Source organism: Megalops cyprinoides, chromosome 23, assembly GCF_013368585.1.
Source record: "Megalops cyprinoides isolate fMegCyp1 chromosome 23, fMegCyp1.pri, whole genome shotgun sequence".
Taxonomy (NCBI): domain Eukaryota; kingdom Metazoa; phylum Chordata; class Actinopteri; order Elopiformes; family Megalopidae; genus Megalops; species Megalops cyprinoides.
Window position 1 is genome coordinate 9,832,483 of NC_050605.1, and position 12,760 is coordinate 9,845,242.

General features: G+C 43.6%; 1 protein-coding gene across 1 annotated transcript in view; it reads left to right on the forward strand.

Moving 5' to 3' along the window:
* The first annotated feature begins 1,660 nt into the window (after nt 1–1,660).
* Nucleotides 1,661–12,760, forward strand: part of LOC118770418 (fibroblast growth factor receptor substrate 2-like) — a 29,368-nt gene continuing 18,268 nt past the window's right edge. Inside the window, exon 1 of the mRNA XM_036518068.1 lies at nt 1,661–2,088. The gene's annotated coding sequence lies outside the window, so the exon portion shown is untranslated. The remainder of the gene's footprint in view (nt 2,089–12,760) is intronic.

Sequence of the window (12,760 nt, forward strand, 5' to 3'; positions counted from 1 at the left end):
TTTCCAGTTCATATGTGTGTGTATACACATGTATGTGTCCAGCCACTTTAACAGAACACCAGGGCCTAAAATAGAACTATTGTTGTGGGACCACTGGCCCTGTGGAGGAGTTTTGAGTCAAATATTGCAGATGAAGTGTTACAGTGGGAAGGATTAAGTATGTGTTTTACTCTCCTACAAATTTTTTAAATAAAAAGGCAGAAGGTTGCATTTCAAAAGGTTAGCAGACTTATCCACTGTGGCTCCCTCCCACACACAGATTTAGAACAAATTACATAACCTGACGTTGTTCAGTTGCAAGTCTGAAACTTGCTTTTGCATTTTATGAAGAAAGTGTGTAGCATCACATTATTTAATTGCCGGCCAGCAGCACTGTCATGAGTATACTGAATTGCACAATTTTTATATATGACAGATGGGAATCAAATATAGAACCTTGCAGTTATGACATGCCCAGTACCCTCTTTTAAACAAATTTAAATAACATGTTTTGTGCCAAGGTTGGGGATTCTGTTCCTGCTAAGACAAATTAATTATTTGTCAGTAAGAGCCTGAAATGAGGTAACAAATGTTCAAATAGTGCATTAGGAATGAAACTGTAGTATTACAAACACCATGGCCTGAACTCTGCCCACGCATACGCTCTCAAACACACACACACACACACACACACACACACACACCCTCATTCAGCCAAGAACAGCAGGGACAAACAACACAGCCAGCTTGCTCACTGAAGATAGATGTTCCATTTGTACAGAAATCATATTCCCATAAATGGACAGAAAACATGTTCATATTTCACCATGTGACATACCAGTAGGTTTCATACATGTAGATTGCTGATATGTTCGTTTCCCATGAAAGGTAATTGGTAGTCTTATTTCATTAAGGCGCCTCATCCTGTTGCCTTGGTCTTGGAATTTTCTGGTCGAGAGTCTAGCTTTCTCCCATTGGTGTATGAAGTGATGCAACAGTTTAACTGGCTTATTTTATCTTGTGCATGGTTCTGAACGGGATCAGCGGTGCTGCATAGTCCTGTACTACCTTGACTGCAATCATTTATGTCCTGCATTCAACCTCTTAATCTAAAATACTGTTAATCTATATCACGTTTGGAAAGATGTCTCAAACCTCTCTCCAAGAAGTGCTGGACCATCATGAACAATGCGTGATCTGAATATCTAAAGGTATACAGAATTGGCTGATTTTCTTTTAAAAATTCGCAATGGTGGCATCAAAAAATTATATTTTTCCGTCTAGTGCTCAGTGAATTGCCAAAAACGGCACGGTGGCATCAGCACCAGCAAAGCGCAAGCTTCATTTACTTGTGAAGCATTTATATGAATTCATATTTTGACATGTCGCCGTAAATTCAACCTATACTGACAAACAGTTCTTTTATCCAAACATGATGAGTTTTATTCACACATTGGAACCATTTTGCTTGTCTAGAATTCAAAGTCCAAAAAGAAAAGCTTAGAAATTAAGAAGTAACAATAATGAAGACTCTAATGCAGCAGTGCTTTGCAGCAGGTTTTCTCATGTCAATAGATGGTAGCAAGCTAGCATGGGACGATCTCAGAAAACTCGACAACCACCCCCAGTTTTTACAACAAATCACGACCCGGATGCAATTGTAGAGCTGAGAGCAGCGATCGAGGCCCTAAACTCTTGGAGCTGGAGTTGCTGTGCGATCGAGCGATTTACAAGACGGGGCGACCACGGCAACAAACTTGCCCGATTTACCTTAGGAGACTAGCTAGCTAGCAACGATTTACCAGTTTATATGTGGATTTTACCTTGCTATACGTGGAACAGGAGGCAGAGACGTCAACCCAGGAGTTACTTAAATATTTGAGTGCGTTTCTTGGGAATCAAATCATAAACTTTGGAAGTTTGGAGACTGTTTTTGGCGCTCCGGGGACACGGGAGAGTTGAGGGGAGACGGATTATAGTGTGGGATCGTGTTTTTTTGAGTCAGAGGAGAAGGTATTTAATCACAATCCTTACACAAATCACGGGATTCTGGACTCTACTTCTTACAGACGGACGCCTTCCTTTCCTCGATCTCTGCGACGCTGTATGGTAAGTATTCAGGATCTCTCATTCATTTTAATTAGCTAACGTTAGAGTTAGCTAGCAGAAGTGTTGAATTTGCGTTTTCACTCCTCAGTATGCCAGCTCTCAGACATCGCTGAGAACAGTGGCTGTTTCTGGTATATTTGTTTTGTGGGTTTTGGCGTGCAGATTGCTTGGTTATTTGCTAGCTAACATTCGTCACTGGCTAATTAAACCTTAGATTGCTAACATTAGCTGCACGCTTTCCCTAACTTTAGCTACGTAGTTAGCTAGCCAGACGACCACACAGGAGCCATGCTAGTTGCTTCTGGCTGCTCAAAGTGATGGTTGACCAGAGCGAGTTGACGTTATAAATGAAATATTTGAACAAAAATGTGCAGACTACTTTGCAATAATTAGCCAGTCGTTCAAGTGAAAAGCGCCTTTCTAGTTGGCTTGTTAACAAACTTACTGTTAGTTATCTAGTGAGCTAGCTAGCTACCAAGTTTTAGAGTTGTGATGCTGCCTGCCATCAAACTTCGCGCACGGTAGTTGTGTACAGCTCCAGCGGACATCATTCCCACTTAACTATTAATCTGTCTTGCTTCTATTTGGCCAGCCGGCGAGGGAAGGTTTTTTATGGCAACACATCAGGGATTTAGTAGGATATAACGTTAGGTAGCTAACGTCTAGTCTGTTTTGCTTCTGATCGGGGACGTGTCGTCAGCTAGCTCCCAGGAAAGTTACGTGGATAGCTAGCAAAGCAGATAACTTCAGCAACATAAAAATTGTGCTAACCCCAGGCTGATGGAAGAAACTGACGTTACCGACGTTTTTTGCTCGACCCTCAAGTAAGAGTTTGGAATGAACAGGCGCCTGGTTAGGCTTCATGAATCATTACAGCTAATAACTAGCAGGTTAAAATACAGTGGTCGGCAAGAATCAGTTTACTACAATGAGCTTGATTTCAACCATTCGTTATTGCATGGAAATAAAAAAGCTCCTCACTTTGTGAATTTTTTAATGGTCTTGCCGAAATGCTGAGTATCTCGCCGCCTGGGATCAGAACTTGTAAGTTTTCAACCAACTGCCTCAAGTATTCGCTTACGTCTATTAGCCTATATCATCACTTATGTATGTGTGTATATGTATGTAGACAGTCAGACGTTTCGACACACCTGATTAAGATAACGGGAAACATACATACATTCTTTTGATCTAAAGAATTATGCTTAAATTTTTGAAATTAGTTTTTTTTAGACAAGTATAATTAGTCATGTTGATGCCCGAGTATGAGATTCCTTCAAAAAATGTAAAAAAAAAAAAAAAAAAAATCTAAAATATGACTTTTGTATATGTTTATGTGTGTGTGTGTATAATATGAGAAATTGTCTGACAGCCGTGTAGTGGTATTGATCCGGGCTCATAATCTAAAAATAATATCAATAGTCGGTTCGATTCCTAGGTGAGGCACTGCTGTTGTACCCCCTTAGGCAAGGTGCTTAATACAAACTGCCTCAGTAAATAACCAAACGGATAAACTGATAACATACAAATACCATGAGCTACTCAGACTAAGTCTCTGTGGTGAGCTTCCGCTAAGTAAATGTTGTTGTTGTTGGACATAGTCAGAAATGCAGGAAGAAAAACAGCAAGTTCATCTCGGGTTATTGTTAGCTTCACATGAATTAAGGGAGCTTTACAAGCCCAAAAATTGCAATAAAGGTTTTACTCACAATCTCAGTACAGAGAAGAGCTTCTTTGTAAGCATGTTTGTTTATGTTTAACCCTTCTTTCTGAGTTATGGATATGGATAGTAATGAATAAAAATGCATATTCGAAGCTGTTGGACCAGTCTCTCTAGAAGATAGCCATGTCCTAACTATAAGCTGAAATCCCCTATGTGCTGAAAACATTTTCCTCTTATTAGAAGAAAACTTTATGTCCTTTGCAGAACATCCATCGCCTCCTGGAAGTGGACTAAATCTTTGCAGTAATGTTTGCCTTTCTCACACCTCCCCAGATCTGTGTATTTATTTGGTCTCTGCTGGTGGGGAGGTAAGGATGGATTACCTTTCCCAGCATAAATGATATGCTAATGGATCACAGTCACGGGCACGGCAGCATGACTGCGATCTGTTTGTCGGAGAACTGAAATGGCTGTTTGCTGTTTGCACACCTTTTTACCAAACCCCATTGAAATCAGCTGGACACAGAGCCCTTGGCTGCTCCATGTTTGGATTGGTACACCACGCACGATCATGTTACACAGGTTGCACTCTGTCAGAGAGTTCATTACCATGTCTGTCTCCCACCCTCCTATTGATGTTACGTGTCAGTATTAACTCTCGCCCATTGCTCATGATGTAAGTTCCCCCCCTAGGCCAGTCGGAGGAGTTAATTTTGGGGTTTGGAGTCAGGCTCTTTTCGTTTACCGAGTAATGTGTAGTTGCGAAAGGTTGCCAGTTCGATTCCCCGCTGAGGCACTGCTGCTGTACCCGTGGGCAAGGTACTTAACCTAGAATTGCTTCAGTAAATATTCAGCTGTGTAAATGGATAATATGTAAAAATTGTAAACTATGTGAGTCACTCTGGATAAGAGTGTCTGCTAAATACCAATAATGTAATGCAGTGTAATGATGTAGCTTAACAAAAATATGTGCATTTTCCTCTCAAAATAAAGAAATTTGGCCAGCTGTGGCTTATTCCCTGCTGAAAGGCCATGTTAGGCAGTTTTCTGAAGAACTGTCAGTAGTTCTCCTCAGTCATCCTTACTCATGTCTGTCTCATTGCCTTGACCACCTTAAGCTAGCGGGGAGGTTGTGTGATTGCCCTGTCTTCCTGTGAACAGGGTACTGGAAAAAGTTGTGAACGGATTTGGATGGAACTTGGCAAAATGCTTGGCTTTGTGACAACAAGGAAATTATTAGATTTTAGAGCTGCAGTGAGAACTGCTGAGGGTGCTGTTGTAGTTGGAGCTGGAAATAAATTGCAAGTTTTCTGGAAAAAAGTCGGTTTTCAAGCACGAACGTCGGCTAGTGTCTTCTAGAGCAAAGCTGTTTTTTAAATTGTTTAATGTGTCCAGCTAAACACTTTCATTTTCTCTAAGAACAGCCCTAGGTTCCTTTTAAGGAAATGAATAGGTAGGAATAAAGAGAGGACTGATTACACAAGGTGGTCCTTGAAACACATGGCCAAAACATTCTTTATTCTGTCTTGCACACTCTCTCAGCACAGGGGAAATGCATTTGGGCAATTCGGTTGATGGCTTGGAAGACTGTGGCTTCCAAGCAGTGCAGACGACCACCTTGCTGGATACAGCACAAGTGTTTGGCCTGGAGTTTATTAGTTACAGTGCCTCGCAGTGCACTTTCAGTGCCTTACAGTGGACTGTCCGTATGGAATCAGTCAACTAAAAATCTTTGCTACAGACCAATGCAAGCCTACATAATACCTTTACCCAGTTTTACAGCATAGTGCTCTTTCTCTGTATCCCTTGCTGTTATTGTTTTGTTCTGTTGTTTTGTATTTAATACATTATGTCATGCTCATCTCATACATTGCTGTACATGGGAGTGCCTGCAGAATAAAGTTTAATTATAGAAATATTGTGAAATCATCAGTTAAGTATGGAGCCAAATATTCTGTGCTGTTGCTTGGTGATACAGATCGTAATCAGCCAGATGCCATGTACAGAAGCTTAGTCACCTGTCAACCAAGTGACAGCTATTTTTTAATTAGACAAGTTAGCTTGCTATCTCTGTCACTGTTGGCTTAGTTAGTTAGGTCATTTTTAAAAATAGGCATTCCAGACAATAAATTCAGTCTTTCATTAGCTTTCAGTACTTTTCGACATCACCAATGCTTGCCTTTAAGATGTGACTGCTTTCCAGTCACAACAATACTCGATTTTATTGTTGGAGGCCCACGCACTTGGAGCCCTGCCACTAATGTCTGAAGTGTTTGGAGTTGCCATTCCCCGTAATTGCTTCAGATGAGACATGCACTGGCTTCTTCTCTTAAGGTGAGCTTATGAGGGGAAATCCAGTCCTGCAAAACTGATTTGCTCCGAGATACAGCAGCGAAAGAAATCTTAACGTTACGTGTGATCTTGGAGATCCAAACTCATTGAACTTGTTCAGCATTTACACAAATGGTGGCAAACTTCAGCCTTTTACGATGGGAGAAGACACTGCAGCGGGTCAGCACTTTTCACATCCAAGGTTCCATCATTGTGTGAAAGTTACAAAACTTAGCGACGAAATAAGTACTAACAAGTTGCCAGTCGCTGATCAGTAATTGAGAAATGACCTCCTGTGGGCAGTGTTCATTGTGCCCACAATGCCTTGCGGCGCTCTGTAGTGCGCGCGCGCGCGCGTGTGTGTGTGTGTGTGTGTGTGTGTGTGTGTGTGTGTGTGTGTGTGTGTGTGTGTGTGTGTGTGTGTGTGTGTGTGTGTGTGGGAGTGTGGGAGAGACATTGACAAGGCTTGACCGTGTAGGCTGCGGTCCTGGACAGCTGTGTCAGAGGCAGTAAAGACTGACCAGAAGCAGTGATGGTCACCAGCGGTCCAGTCAGACAGTCAGGGGCAGCATAAATCCAGGGCCCACCAGTAAAATGTTCTGTCAAGGTTATGGTAACATTACACTGATGTTATAATAGTTGTTCTGATTCTACTGGAACAGGTGTCCCGGTCTTCCCCATTACTCAGTAGTTCGGAATAAGTTACACTATGGGTTTAATGATGATGGGCATTGCTGTGGCTTAGGTATCAGTAATAATGGTGCAAAGAGTAATAATTGTCATGCTGAGTCGAAAGTAGAATTAAGCTTTGTGACTTAAACATAAAACACTTCATCCAGATTTGCTCCAGTCATACAACCTGCATTTGTACGTCAGCCTTAGTAATGAGTACTAGAATATAAGCCATACAGAGAGGGGTAGCAGTTTTAGATTATAGGTAACATCATGGCAAAATGTTCCCTGTCATACCAACACGCTTCCCCAGCACCATCTCCCGTTCCACACTTTTGGCATGTTTCTAGAATGTTGTTTTTGTGTTTGTGTTGCTGTTCTTGTTCAGCACAACTGCTGATGCGTGAGCCAGTTTACTGTCTGAATGCAGTCTTTTCCCTCTGCCTTGGAATACCTGTGTGGTAGACGTAAAGACATGTCGCGGGTGACTCGGTTTCCCAATAAATGGCAAACGAAGCCGCATTCTGAATTCTGCACATGTCGGAATGATGGCCGGCAGCTCCTCATTCGGCTTTATCGAACCTCTGGAGTCGTTTACCCAGCAGCGTCCACAGGGTGGGTTGAATGATGGCAGGGTTATGAAGGCCGTCGGGCCGCGCCTTTTGTCCCGTCACATCCAGATGAGTATGCAGCTGTGCAGAGTGACGCAGACGGACGTGCACCCACGGCCGGGCAGCTTACTGTGTCGGTTCATTTTGTCCTGCCATCGAATCGACCCCCTCACAGCGCGCGTGGTCAGTCTGTTTGTACCTCAGGTAGCATCTCTTTGGGCTGCGTCTCGGTTTCACCTCAGTCCCCGCCCCCTAACACCTGCTACCTGTAGTACATGCCATTTATTTTACATGTAGTATTGCCATGTGTTTTGAATTCTGTGATCTAGTGACTGATGTGTGTTAGTATACTTGGCTTCCCTTGTCTAGTCGGGTTGCACAAGGTAACTTGAATGGTGTTATGCTCACTCTCACTGGTCTGGGAGCGTTCTTAGCCTGGTCTGACACTGTTGCGCGTTCAGCTTGAATGGATACGCTACTGTTCTTTTGTGCTGGAGGTTGCGCTGGATAAGAGCATCTGCTAAATGAATGTAATGTAACGACATGACGTGTCACAATGGAGACGAATGGAATATTCCAAGAGTGTTAGCCGTTGATAGTGCCATCGCCTCCTCAAGCCCACAGCTTCGGTGTGCTGTCGTAATCACCGTTATGCTGCAGTTCGATTGTGTTGTAGCCACTGTGCGGCTTCAGTGTGTGCATACATGGAACTGTGGGTAATTTTGTGTAATGTACGATAAGATATCAGTTGAGTTCTCTTTTTGATGGAGAACAAATTCTTCTCCTCATGTTCCTCTGACAACAGATAAGGGCAGTTCAAATCCATTTTGACTGTTTGACCACAAGTTTGTGTTAAAAGCAGGTCATTAGTCAAATGCAAGTCATGTGTTATGCTACAGTTGAAATTGACCCATTCAGAATCTCAGGTGTAACTGATTTAAACTGCGGGCACACCTTCAGTTACTGTAATAATTGTCCCTAGGAGCCTCATAATTGGTGGCTCTGGTGTCCAATTTGAGTGGGCTTAGTGCATACTTGCGGCTCACTGCTGCCTGTAGGATCTGCGTAGCTCACAAGACCAGGGAATCTCTGTGGGCCAAGACTAAACAAATTACAGCAAATAGTATGAACCCTCCTGGTGTGTAGATGCCTCCACAGTGAGAGAACTTTGGTGTCTCATTTACAGCAAAAAGGGGAGATTTCTTACTTGGCAGGTTGAGGTGGGTTGCCTAACAAATTCCGGGAAAGTGAAACTGATGACAAAATATGCAAAGGCACCAATCCGAAAACTTTTGTTTTTCTTTCAGAAAAACCCCCGTTACTAACTTCCATTCATTTTTCTTCAGGTTGACTTCACATCAGCCTGCATCAGTGGTGTATAGTTTTTATGTCTTTCTTTTTAACTGAAGCAATAGCAAGCTGATGCTTTAAACTCATTTCATTTATTTATATTTCATAATGCGTATTTAAGATGCAGACATTTAAGGCTGATCTCTGGAAACAAAAGGCAGCAGTCTCAACGAGCAGGTGACACAGCTTTGATCGGGCGAAATCTCAGAAACTGAAATGAGGGCGGTGTCATTTCCAGTATAGCCTCACAGCAAATGCTGCCTCTAAGTAAGAGTGCTTTCAGGCTAAAACCAATTCAACCCTCCCATCACTGGAGTGGTGGAATGCCAGTCGTTCAGAACTCTAAACTGGATGGAGTGCAAGAGCTGGAAAGAATACAGGGTTTTATGTAAGGAATAATATTGCGCCTTTAAGTGAGCAACAACATTTTTGCGAGGACTGTCTGTCTGCTTTTACTGTTTGTGCACTCTGATATACTGGGCAGATCCCACAAAGCTGAGAGGAAGGAGTTATATTTCTGACTCTTTAACCTTGGTGTAGAAAAATATTTTTGTTTGCAGAGTGGTATGAATTGATTTTTTTTTCCTAAATAAGAACAAGCTTCATAACTTCTGCTCTCATTGCGAAACGGCAACATTTGTGTGTGGTTTCTGTGTTAGTTTATGCAGATAACAAACAGTGAACTAATGCTGTAGACATTTAAACAAACAAAAAAAGTCTTACTCCTTTTCAGAATGTTCAAAAACTCCAAAAATAATTGTACAGTACATTTGAAAAAAATCTGTACTTGTTACTGGAATTGCACTCTTCCTGGTAGATTCTTAGAAGATTCTTGTGATGAGAGACGTTTTCCTCTATGGCAGAATGAACGCTTTCGCGTTCCACGAGGTTGCATTCTGGGAGACAAATGACTGAAACCGTTTCGGAGTTCCTCTGTCCCACGCTCCCCACCGCTTGTCTTATGCTCCGACACTTTTTGGCTAGCGTGCCATAGACTAAGCACTGACCTGCCAATACCGACAAGCCCACACAAAGCCAAACAAGACGGCCAGGAGCTGATAAACGGTCAAACTCAAGCGGCTGACTCACTGGTGAGTCACGGCGGTCCCGATGTCTCTGCGGGGCAGCGCGTGTGAGGGAGAGGTCAACGCACTGGCCGAAGGAATGGCTCTCTTTGCAGTGCTGCTCAGTGAAGGGAGACAGGTCCCTGAGCTTAAAGGGCACCTCGGACTGTTCTGTGAAAAATAAGCAATACTTTTAATACAACACGTTGCGTTACACTTATAATACATACATGGAAAGCACTTAGTGATTACCTGATTGGAGCTTGGCATGCATTATTTCATTTTCTGGAATGAGGCAGTACAAAACATTGGAGCAGTGGAGCTAGACAATTAGACTTACTCCCTTTTGCCAATATACCAAATATTTTTTGTGAATATTTACACAATATCCACCTTTGCAAAAGTGTGTACGTATGTCAGATCCTGACAAAACTGATTTGCCAAGTGGTCCTTCTCAGTATTAGTGCTGACATGTCGTTCAAGCCTAGATACAAAAGGACAGGACTGGGTTGCTGGCTGGTCGATTCCACATCAGGCCAAACTATTTCTTGTTGTGTGGAGTGCAGTGCTGTGGAGATGCATTGCATTGGAGAATTGGAAAGTTGAAGGTATGAGATGGTAATGTCACCAGCATATTCATGATTCAGGGAGAAATTTACCTCACAACACAACCAAAGTGTGTGATCTGGTGTCCTATATGAATGTGCAGCACGATGTCCCAGTATGGTTTGAGCTCAAGTCGGTTATTTTTGCAGCCATGGCAAATAAAGTAATGCATATCACATATTGTCAGCACTACTAATTAGTGCTGATACCAGGAATATCATGACAACATCAGGGTCTCGTAGACTGTTCATTCAAGTACAGCTAGTTACTTCTGCCTACATTGTGAAATATGTCTATCACATCCATACTCATCACATGTTTAATGGTAATTGGGGCTCTTGAGATCAACTGTGACACATTCTCTATGTAATGGGTTAGTTTAATGGGAAAGGTTAATAGGAAGTAGAAATAGGAAAGGAAAAACCTGAATAGGAAAGGTACACATGATGGAGCCATGATAAAAATGATTCGGATGTAGACTCAAAACCAGACTGCTGAATCAGTTCCATGTTATTTCTTCTTTCCCAATCCGAGATTGAAATGAAGAAATTGGCAGTCTGAAGTGTGTTTAAGACAGGGCCGTGCGGTGAAACGGTTACTGCCCAGGCTTCTCGAGCACTGTAAACAGCAGTCACCACCTTCCCTCTCAGAATAGCAGAGCGTAACTGACACGCCAATTAAAAAGGGACTCTGCGACGTGTTCTTCTGGATTGTAAGTCAGACGTAATTAAATTTCTCTGCAAAAAGAAAAAAAAAAGCACCCCGGAGGAGGAAAACAAAGCGTTCTGCTGTGCGGTATATTAGATCAAGGCTGTTGATGTATGTGGACATTGCAGCTAAGTGCGTTAGACGAAGTGCAGCGCACACATGCTGACCTTCTCCTCTCTGACCTGGCAGGCTAACGGCCTCATAGTAATTCCGTAATTGCTGTGTGGTTTTGCACGCTAACCGTTTTCAGTAAATTGTCAAATTCTCGTGTTCGTTTTTATGTCCCCTGTATTACAGTGTTCTGCAGTTTCTTTGACTGGCAGACCTGTAAGGCAGTCCATTATCAGTGCTTAGCCAAATCGGTTCACATGCCGTTCGGATGATTTGGCATTGGGTTACAGAACTGGAAGGTCATCTTAAAGCGTTTTGCAGAAACCAGCGTTTGGAAGACGTGCAGACTGCGAAAAGCGGTTTAATTGATTAAACGAGTGGGCAAGAAGCATGCCTCGACACACAACGTAAAGCTCGATTCGCACGCGATGATTGAATGTTTCAGGAATGGCTTTGTGTGGCAGTTTGGTGCACTGTTACGTGCTCTGGAGCTGGGACTGGCATGAGGGAAAAACCACAGGACCCAGAGCAGCCCCGACTTGTGCGAACATCGCTGCCAGTCTGAGGGAGGGAGGAGAGCACTCTTCCCCTCTCTCAGCTACGGGCCTGTAATAGCGTAGGCTGCTGGACTCTGGACTAGGGGTTCAAATATCAGGTGGGGCGCTATTGTGCCATGCCCCAGGACACATTATATTACATTACATTACTTGTATGGGTTACGACCACGTGGCAAAGAGGGCGGCAGTGTAGTGTAATGATAAGGTGCAGGGCTTGTGACCAACGCAAAAGGTTGCTGGTTCAATTCCCCACAGCACTGCTGCTCTACCCTTGGGCAAGGTACTTAAGCCACAATTGCCTCAGTAAATAGCCAGCTGTATAAATGGATAACATCTAAAAAAAACCTGTAATATATTTAAGTCGCTCTGGATAAGAGCAGCTGCTAAATGACAATAATGTAATATGATGTGTGGAAGCAACAGATCCCCATGCTTGTGTAGAAGCATCTGTGATTTTGAGGTGTGTCTGCAGCGCAGCCCGAAGCGCACCCTCTCGCAGCCGAACCTCGGAGGCGGGCCCCCGAGCGGAGCCCTCCCCTGGTCTCTCGGCCCCGAGTGCGATAATCATCTTTTCCCCCCTCAACCGCCGGTCGAATCGCGGCTCGCCGCCCCACAGCTGCGCCGGGCAGCAGCGGGGATTTGCATGAGAATGCGGAGACGAGTGCACTTAATCTGTGTGCGCAGGTGTGCCATTGAAGAGAGCCGCGAGATTCTGGAGAGGCACTCCGCGAGAGCGGTGGCACCGCAGGCCGGCGGGGGGATTGGGGGGGAGGGGGTGTGGGGTTTGAACAGGCTCTTGTGATGTGTTCACACTGAAGCTCCCAGAATTCCCAACAGCACTGAGCTCTGATGTAAAGACCCGCGCGGGCTCGGATGACATCATACCAGCCGCTCCGGTAGAGCTACGAGTCAGGACACCTAAAGGGTGATGTAGCTCTGATCTCTTCATTTGTGATCCATTTTCGAAATGGTAACCTTTTCTTAGAAGAATTAATTGCA